We start from the raw sequence: 11,032 nt of genomic DNA, 5'->3' as shown, positions 1-11,032 counted from the left end.
CTCTAGTTGAATGTTTCATCACTCCCTTTTTATCTTTAATTTTTGCAATGTAATTCAAATTTCTTCTAGGTTTAATTACCCCTGCCAGTAGTTTCCCAGGTTTATTACCAAATTCGTATTGCCTTTTAGCGGACTTCAGAAAACCCGACTGGTATCCTGTTCCAGCAGGTCCCTCAGTGCTTCCCACTTTCCTGTTAGTTCAACCATTATTTTATGATAGTTTAGCTCTTTGTGTAGCTGTTCCAACTCCTGGATTTCCTGCAGAATCATTTGTTATTGTATAGCAGAAGGAGCCTTCTCTTGGCTCCTTCTGCTATTAATCTCCCTCTCATAAATACCTTATGGGTTTCCCACAGTACAGTTGGTGCAATATTATCTACATTATTTTCTTTGAAAAATAAGTTCAGATCTATTTCTAGAGCCTTGAATATATTATGATCGTATAAGAGAGATTCGTCTAACCTCCAGGATCTTTGCCTATTCGGTATGTCCTCTAAATCCAAGGTAGCCATAACCGGTGCATGATCCGAGAGGGTTATTGATTTCACTTATACTTTCCTTAACCCTTCTAAAATATAGTCAATTCTTGAGTACCTGAGAGTAATATATAAAATCCCCCCCCCCAGGATGCGAAATTCTCCATGCCTCCAGTAGTTGCTGCTGATGCAATTTTCGTTTGATTACTTTAAAATATTTCCCTTCTGAGCGTAGAGGAGGTTGGGTATCCAGGGCAGATTCGAAAACAAAGTTAAGCTCTCCTGCCATAATCACCCCTCCCTCCTTAAAACTTTCCAGTTTATTCAATACTTTTCCAAAGATGGGACAGAGGTGAGAATTAGGGCAGTAGATATTGGCTAATGTATATATTTTATTGAACATGGAGACTTTAATAAATAAATACCTCCCTTCGGACTCTGATTCTATAGCTTTTAGAACAAAGGGGGTATTTCTATTGAATCCTATTGCTATCCCTTTGGACCTCTTATCGGGGGAGTATCCATGGAAACAGGTTGGATAATTTTTGGAGTTCAAACCAGCACTATATGACCATTTAAAGTGGGTCTCCTGCAAGAAAACAATATTTGATGCCCAACTTTTCAGTTCCTGCATATCAGGAACCATGAAACAGACAGAGACAGAAGTACAATCAAATCACACTTGTTTATTAATAAAAATAAAAAGGTAAATAGGAAAAAGCGTAGTCAAGCATAGCCAGAGTCCAGTAGCCAGATTGGGTAGTCAGCCAGTCCAAAGTTCATAAACCAGATCGGGTAATCAGCCAGTCCAGAAGTCAGGGATCCAAGGAGAGCAACTGCAAGCAGGATAGAAGCCAAACAGCAGTAGATGGTTCCTTGTGATGTGACCAACGCAAAGGCAAATAAAAAAGTGAGCAGGAAGGCTTTAAATAGGCAGGTCAGATGAGCATCATCGGGAAAAGCTGGTAACTGTGGAAAGAGAAGAGAGCTGGCAATTAGCCGACAGCTGAGCGGCCAGCCCAGAGGGGGAAGGGCTAAGCCAGCCCTGACACTGCAATAATTGATACCTCTTACTGGGGCTACTTAGCCCTCTAACATTGTATGTAACAATCTTCAGGGGGGCCATTTTTCACAGGGATTAGATGTATACATCCAGGGACTTACAGCCGAGGGTATAAGAAAAAAAAAGATATTTTCCCCAGCAGCGATCCACTCAGTGTACTGAACAATAACCAACATAATACAACATAATCTTCCCCTTCCCATTCTCCCCCCCCCCCCCCATCCCTTTGCGCAACCCTCCTCCAACCTCCCTCCCCTCCGTACATTGAATATCAATGTTGTAATCCACCAGGCTAACACCTATTACCAGGCCCTGGTTGGACCCACAGCGCCCTCCCCTCCCAAAGCGAGCCTGCTTATCTTATCCCTACCTAAGACTCTATTGCTTATTTCCTAATCTTCCTTCCTTATTCCTACCTGAGAACCTTTTATTTTACATTTCTCCTAATTTTCCCCTTCCCTCCCCTTCTCCTCCCTTTTTAATAAGAGGCCTCTATACTCTATTCCATGACTGATTTCTAAGTTTCAGACATTCTGGAGGTTTCTTTTCCCAATTTTTTAGATTAATGCATGGCAGATCTAGTTTGCTGCAAAATTCTTTCAAGTCCTCTGGAAATCGCAAGGTAGCTGATATTCCTTCATTTTTAGCTGTCAGGCATACTGGGAAACCCCATCTATATGAAATCTTCTTCTCTTGTAATTGATTTATTAGGGCCCTCCTGACCTGATAGTCCCTATCAAAAGGATACTGTTTTTTACTGTAGGTACATTGATGACCTCTTGTTTATAGTTTCCGGGCAACATATTTATATAGAGAAATAGTTGGACTATAGGAACAACAACCTGTTAAAATTGAGATTCACGGGGCAACACGAAATGGGTTCTATATAATTTTTGAATGTTAAATTGACAGGACAAAATAATGAGATCATTTCAAACCTTTATAGAAAACCCACCGCAGGTGCTTGCCGACTCTAGCCACCCGGGACACACTATGAACAGTATTCCGGTGGGCCAATTCCACAGACTAAAGAGACTTTGTAGTAGACAGTCAGATTTTGAAAGGGAAGCTGCACATATGTTTATAAGGTTTGAGAAAAGAGGATATCCAAAGTCAGTCATCAATAGGGCACTACATTTTGCCAGTAAGGTGCCTTGTCACAAATTACTTATGGATAAACCCACTGATGATTCTGTACATAGTAAGCTCCATAAACCTAACTACATTCCCACCTTCTCAACCCCATATAGTGCTGAATTCTGCAAAAAAAATTGTTACCAAGTACCTACCAGTGTTGTTGAACGACCCTACCTATTCTAAAATTCTTGATAAAGGCATACGAATGGTACCTAGGAAAGCACCCTCACTTAGTGGGTTATTATCAACCAGTCCTTTTTCCAGCAAACACCCTCCAAACAGTGGTTATCCTTTAAGGGAAATTTTAGGTGCGGTGGTCGAGGCTGCTTGTATTGCCCGTACATCAAAGGAGGTGATACTGTTTTGTCAACATCTACAGGTAAAAGTCATAAAATACATTCCTTTATCAAATGTAATACACGGTATAATGTGCATGTTATCACATGCACAATATGTTCAATCCAATATGTTGGCAGGACTACACGCAGACAAATGCCGCGTACACACGATCGGAATTCCGACGGAATTCAGCTCAAGCTGTCTTGCCTACACAGGGTCACATCAAATTCCGATCATTTATAACGTGGTGATGTACAATACGTACGACGTGACTAGAAAAAGCAAGTTCAATAGCCAGTAGCCAATAGCTTCTGTCTCGTAGTTGAATCTGAGCATGCGTATTTTTGGCGTGTCGGAATTGCATACACACGATCAGAATTACCAATAGAAAGTTTTTCCGTTGGGGAAATTGAGAACATGCTATCATTTTTTGGCTGGCGGAAATTCGGACAGCTAAATTCCGATGGAGCATACACACGGTCGCATTTTCAGATGAAAAGCTCTCATCGGTCTTTTTCTGGCCGGAATTCCGATCGTGTGTACGCGGCATTAGGGACCAGCTCTGTGATCATCTTTACGATATAGAGAAAGAACATTCTACCAATGTGGCACACCATTGGAATGATTTACACCATAAAGACATATCCAGTTTGACTATTCAGGGTATTGGCAAAATAGTGAGACCACCCAGAGGTGGCGATAAGTTTGGTATTTTATGTAAACAAGAAGCACGATGGAATTCATGTTGAACACCAGACGTCCCACCGGCCTTAATTTTGAATGGGATGTATCTCATTTTTATGAATAATCATGTTTTTTGGTCATTATGTTTTAGCCCCCCCCCCCCTTTTTAATTTTCATTTCTTAATACGGCAGGTATTCTTTCTACGTGTTTGGCTAACATAATTATATACATCTTTTTGCCATACATACTTAAGTTTCATTATAGCCTTTGATATCTGTGGCGGTTTAGTAAGGAGTAATTGCATTTTTGTCTAAAAGTTATTGTTCTTTTGTGGCTATTTAGTTCCATTATATCCCTTTGCTGCATGTGCAGTGGGACTATGTCTATCACTGAGCGTAGTCTGCAGCATGGGAAGTGAGACTATGGTTCCTCACTGTAACTTTTTTCACCTCCTTTTGGTTCTACACATTGCGGTTACTTCTTCCTTGTGTTTGGCTAAACTTCATTACATACACTTTTTGTCATATACAGTTGTAAAAAAAAGTATGTGAATCCTTTTGGAATGATATGGATTTCTGCACAAATTGGTCATAAATTGTCATCTGATCTTCATCTAAGTCACAACAATAGACAATCACAGTCTGCTTAAACTAATAACACACAAATAATTAAATTTTATCTTTTTTTATTAAACACACCATGTAAACATTCACAGTGCACGTAGAAAAAGTATGTGAACCATTGGATTTAATAACTGGTTGAATCTCTTTTGGCAGCAATAACTTCAACCAAACATTTCCTGTAGTTGCAGATCAGACATGCACAACAGTCAGGAGTAATTCTTGACCATTCCTCTTTACAGAACTGTTTCAGTTCAGAAATATTCTTGGGATGTTTGGTGTGAATTGCTTTCTTGAGGTCATGCTACAGCATCTCAATCGGGTTGAGGTCAGGACTCTGACTGGGCCACTCCAGAAGGCGTATTTTCTTCTGTTTAAGCCATTCTGTTGTTGATTTACTTCTATGCTTTGGGTCGTTGTCCTGTTGCAACACCCATCTTCTGTTGAGCTTCAGCTGGTGGACAGATGGCCTTAAGTTCTCCTGCAAAATGTCTTGATAAACGTAGGAATAAATTTTTCCTTCGATGATAGCAATCTGTCCAGGCCCTGACGCAGCAAAGCAGCCCAAACCATGATGCCCCCACCACCATACTTCACAGTTGCGATGAGGTTTTGATGTTGGTATGTTGCCTCTTTTTCTCCACACATAGTGTTGTATGTTTCTTCCAAACAACTCAACTTTGGTTTCATCTGTTCACAGAATATTTTGCCAGTACTGCTGTGGAACATCCAGGTGCTCTTGTGCAAACTGTAAACGTGCAGCAATGTTTTTTTTTTTTGGATAGCAGTGGTTTCCTCTGTGGTATCCTCCCATGAAATCCATTCTTGTTTAGTGTTTTATGTATCATAGATTCGCTAACAGGGATGTTAGCATATGCCAGAGACTTTTGTAAGTCTGTAGCTGACACTCTAGGATTCTTCTTCACCTCATTGAGCAGTCTGCGCTGTGCTCTTGCAGTCATCTTTACAGGACGCCCACTCCTAGGGAGAGTAGCAGCAGTGCTGAAATTTCTCCATTTATAGACAATTTGTCTTACTGTGGACTAATGAACAGCAAGGCTTTTGGAAATACTTTTATAACCCTTTCCAGCTTTATGCAAGTCAACAATTCTTATTTATAGGTCTTCTGAGAGCTCTTTTGTGCAAGGCATCATTCACATCAGGCAATGCTTCTTGTGAAAAGTAAACCCAGAACTGGTGTGTGTTTTTTATAGGACAGGGCAGCTGTAACCAACACCTCCAATCTCATCTCATTGATTGAACTCCAGTTGGATGACAACTCACTCCAATTAGCTCTTGGAGATCTCATCAGTCTAGGAGTTCATATACATTTTGCACCTGCACTGTGAATTTTTACATGGTGTGTTCAATAAAAACATGGTAACATTTAATTATTTGTGTGTTATTAGTTTAAGCAGACTGTGATTGTCTATTGTGACTTAGATGAAGATCAGATCACATTTTATGACCAATTTGTGTAGAAATCCATATCATTCCAAAAGGGTTCACATACTTTTTTTGCAACTGTATATCTTATATCTGAGTCTTATTTTGTGTAATAACAAGAGAATAAGTCTTTGATACATTTTTTCTGGCTATCTAGTAAGGAGTTCTATAACTTTACATTTTGACAAAGTGGCATTTCTGGGTTCTGTTTATTGAAATTCATGCATACATGCACCGTTTCCTTATATCAGTATAACCGATGTGCCAAGGCTTGTATCTGTGATTATTACAACTTCATTTTTGAGCCCCTTGTAGTTCCTCTAGTGAGACTATGGGTTCTAGCCGTACACTACTTGTAGTATGTGCACTGTGATCGTGTTCTCTCACTACACACTGCATCTTTGTTTCAAAAGTGGCTGTTCTTTTGTGGCTATTTGGTTTTATTGTATTTCTTTGCAGAATGTGCAGTGGGACCATGTCTTTCGCGGCACGCAGTCTGCAGCACGCAGTCTGCAACACGAGAAGTGAGACTATGGTTTCTCGTTGCATTTTACTTTTTTGTTCTAAAATCCATTTGCGTTTTGCCATTTTTTCTCCTTAACCACTACAATACAGGGCACTTTCACCCCCTTCCTTCCCAGCCCAATTTTCAGCTTTCATCGCTCTCGCACTTTCAAAGACAATTGCGCGGTCATGCTACACTGTACCCAAATGAAATTTTTATCATTTTGTTCACACAAATAGAGCTTTATTTTGGTGGTATTTATTCACGACTCCGTTTTTTATTTTTTGTGATATAAGCGCAAAAAAAGCGGAAGTTTTGAAAAAAAAACAATATTTTCTTCTTTCTATTTTTAAAAGAAATCCAATGAAATCAAATGTTGTCGTAAATTTAAGCCAAAATGTATTCTGCTACATGTTTTTGGTAAAAAAAATTCCGTTAAGTGTATAATAATTGGTTTGTGTGATCACGGACATATGTACGCAAATGATCATGTACATATGTGTGCAGATAATCATTGGGACATGTGATTTTAATGGGACATATGTGGGGGACATGTGTTTTTATTATTTGGGGACATGTCTTTTTATTATTTGGGGACATGAGTGTTTTGGGGACATGTGTGTATTACACTAGACTAGTGATCAGTGAGTAAAAAGCTGTAAAAACAGCTCATACTCACTGACCACCAGCCGGCTGCAGCGATCTGCTCTCCTCTCCTCAGCGACGACTTCCGTGTGAGGAGAGGAGAGCCGATTGCCTAGCAACCGGCTGTTTGTTTACATCACATGATAGCTGTGATTAGACACGGCCATCATGTAATCAGGAGGGCCAATCACAGAGCCCTCCTGCCGATCCGAGATGTGCCGTGTCCGGGTGACACAAGCGTATCGGGATCGCGCCGCTGCGCGGGCATGCACGCGCGCGATCCCCCTCCTTCTGATGGACTTCCTGAACGTCCAGTCAGAAGGAGGCGGCTCCCACCCGGCCGTATATGTACATTGGCCGGGTGGGAAGTGGTTAAATATAGCCAGGGTCCTTCTTTTTTACCTTCGCAACATTTTATGCTCTTCTATCGTATGCTGGTTTTGTAGTTTTTCATCCTCTTTTTGATAAAGTAGTACATATGTACACAAATTTGTGAACTTATAAACATCACCGCATTTAATTTTCTATGTTTCAGCATTTATATTTGTGAGGGTATTATCTTACAACATTCCAACAGACATTTTTATTGTGATATTACTTAGTTTTATTATAGTTGTAAATCGATTCATAGTTTATAGGTCTGTTTACACATTTGTACTTTGACTATTGCCATGATCATTTCTGTAGGCATAAGTGATATTTTGTCTTATTTATAATATGTGCTTCTATATATTCATATTGGAATTCACGCTACAACTTGTGATATATGCCTTTTTATCACAGTTTATTTTTATTATTATTTCCATGTCAATATTATGTTTATGAACACACACTGCCAGGGGGGCACATTAAGACAGAATTTAAAAGTTTTCACTTTATTTTTGATAGCCTTACATATTGGTGTGCTTTCTGTTCTTCCCCTTCAGGTGTTTTCTATATTGCTATTCCCAAGGTCTGATCGTGTGGAAGGAGTTTTTCTCAAGACAATCCCAACTTTTGATTGGAAAATTGTCTTTTTCTAGTTCCTATATTTACACACGATCAGACCTTGTTTATTTAGCTATGAGTAAGCACCATGGTCTGGTGTGAAACGCGTTAGCTATTTGTCCCTGTCTCTTTTGTATTTGAGGTTACTGTTTTGGATTTTATTACTACAATAAAGGTGCCTTCAGCGGTGTGCAGCAATCCAGGATTTCTTTCCTTTTTCCAAGTTTGTGCAGAGCCAGCACCTGCAAGCTCATCATAGGGTGGGTATTCCCTAAAAGGTCTAGAGCTTCTTGGAGCGGCAATCCTTTTTTCCATATTGCCCTCTCCCCACTTGTTGGGCATAGCCTCTTTGCCACTTGTTGATCAGATATGTTCTCTCGCCTATTAGGTATACACCCACTCCACACCCCACTTGTTGGTAATAGACACCCCCTCCTTACCCCACATGTCGGTCATAGACATGTCCTCCTCACCATACTTCTTGGTAATAGACAATCTCACCCCACTTGTTGAGCATTGACACGCCCTTCTCATCCCATTTGTTGGGAATAGACACCCCCTCCAAATCCCACTTGCTGGTCACAGAAAATATCTTCTCACCCCACTTGCTGGGCACAGACACCACTTCCTCACTCTACTTGGTCATAAACAACCCCTCCTTGTGCTGGGTATATACTCCCTTCTCATCCCACTTGTTGGACATTGAATTATGCTCCTCTACCCATATTTTTGTAATAGACACCCCCTTCTCTTACCTCTCACTGCAGATACACCCCTCCTTTCCCTACTTGTTGGGCATACACACCCACTTCTCTTTTTGAGTATGCACCCCCTTGTCAGACAGACACCCTGTTTCAGTGGCGTAGCTTGCACACCTGGCACCCGGGGCTGGACATTTTTTTGCCAATGGCTCCTGCTGCTGTCAAAAGCCAATCAGGAGTGTGAGTTCCCGGACACCCAAGGCTCTGACATTGCTGGATCGAGAGGTGGTTAGGGTAAGAATTAGGGGGGCTGCTGCACACAGGTTTTTTGCCTTCATGCATAGAATGCACCGTCTGCCTTTACAACAACTTTAACCACTTGAGCCCTGGACCAGTTGGCTGGCCAAAGACCAGAGCATTGAGATTCGGTACTGCGTCGATTAACTGACAATTGCGCGGTCGTGTGAAGTGGCTCCCAAACAAAAATGACGTCCTTTTTCCCCACAAATAAAGCTTTCTATTGGTGGTATTTGATCACTTCTGCGGTTTTTATTTTTTGCGCTATAAACAAACAAAAGAGCGACAGTTTTGAAAAAAAACACAATATTGTTTACTTTTTGCTATAATAAATATACCCCAAAAATACATAAAAAAACTTTTGGCTGGTTTGGGCTGATACATATTCTTCTACATATTTTTGGTAAAAAAAAAAAATTTGCAAAAGGCATTTATTGATTGGTTTGCACAAAAGTTATAGCGTCTACAAAATAGGGGATAGTTTTATTAGTAATTTGTTTGTTTTTTTACTATTAATGGCAGCGATCTGCGATTTTTATCGTGACTGCGACATTATGGCGGACAGATTGGACACTTTTGGCAATTAAAAACGCACTGATTACTGTGTAAATGTGACTGGCAGTGAAGGGGTTAACTAGTAGGGGGCGCTGCAGGGGTTAAGTGTGTCCTAGGGATGTATTCTAACTGTAGGGGGGATGGGCTACATGTGACACGACACTGAACATCGCTCCCGATCACAGGGAGCTATGATCAGTGTCCTGTCACTAGGAAGAATGGGGAAATGCTTGTTTACATCAGTATTTCCCTGTTCTTCCTCTCCGTGAGACGCTCGCAGGTATCCCCGCAGATATCGAGTCCACGGGACCCGCGATCACACTGATGGAGCTCACAGCGGGATCGTCGGCCCACAATGCCGTGTCTTAAAGGGCAATGTACAGGTCGTTAATGTATATGCCCTTCTGTCGAAGTATATCGGCATTAGACGGTCGGCAAGGGGTTAACAAAGAATGTGCTGAACTTAGAATGCAGTAGTCAGGAGTAAGAAATATAACACACAGCGAAGGGAATTTATCAAAACTGGTGCAGTCAGAATTTGGAACAGCTGTGCATGGCAACCAATCAGCTTCTATCTTCAGCTCGTTCAGCTTTAAAAATTAAAGCTACGAGCTGATTGATTGCCATGCACAGCTGTTTCAAATTCTGTCTGCTCCAGTTTTGATAAAGGGTTCATTCAGACAGGTCCTGTATGCTGAGCCACTTTTTGCTGCATCTGCATCCACCGGAGAGCTTCACCTAGAGAAGTGGGTGCACAGATCCAAATGCAGACACTGTGCGTTTGGATACATGCACCCCTTCCTATATGCATGTCAGATATTGACATTTGACTATGTCCATGCAGCTGCCGCGTCCCTATAGACTTTGACTGGACTGTCTGCACAGAACGCCAAGTATCCCCACGTACACGGCCATCACACAGGGTATGGAAGCATATGCTCCATGCGAATGAAGCCTAATGGCCATGTGGGCCAGATAGAGGAGATGTTGGGTAATTAAAATAGAAGAATGGGAATTTCATTTATGAATCATACTTACCTAGGTAGATGCTGCATCTGTCCCCTGCTGGCTCTAAGGCTGAGAACCGAGTAATCAAACAGCTGATCACTCAGTTCCCGGTATTCCCTGAGCAGAGAGCTAATGGCTGTCAGTCTCTGGCTCTCTGTCTGCTCTGCGACCCCCCCGTGAGAAACACTGAAGTTTCCGGCTCAGGCTCTTAGCGGCTTGCTGAGAGGCTAAGCTGGGTGGCGGTCCAGACATGTGAGCAGATCCCAATTATATGGTTGAGATCTTTCTCCAGCCTGGACCGACTCTGTGACATCAGCCAAAAATGGGTAACAGGAGTGCAAAGCAATCTGCACTGATGTGATCAACAGGAGAAGTTATAAACTCTATCACATGACCCTTCTCTCTGCTCCTGTTTGGCATTACTTGTGACAATTGATAAATGTCCCTATTTTATATAGTGACTTCACCCTCCAGGGCCAAGGCAGGCTGTTCCTCAGCCCAGGCTTTAAATCCAGGCTCTTTCTGCCTAAAACTGGAAGGCCCTCCAGGCACCCTCTTTCCTACTCCA

This window comes from Lithobates pipiens, unplaced genomic scaffold (assembly GCF_037356315.1).
Source record: "Lithobates pipiens isolate NorthernLeopardFrog02 unplaced genomic scaffold, aLitPip1_a1.2 Scaffold_16, whole genome shotgun sequence".
Classification (NCBI taxonomy): domain Eukaryota; kingdom Metazoa; phylum Chordata; class Amphibia; order Anura; family Ranidae; genus Lithobates; species Lithobates pipiens.
The sequence above is the reverse complement of the archived record's forward strand: the minus strand, read 5'-3'. Positions refer to the sequence as shown.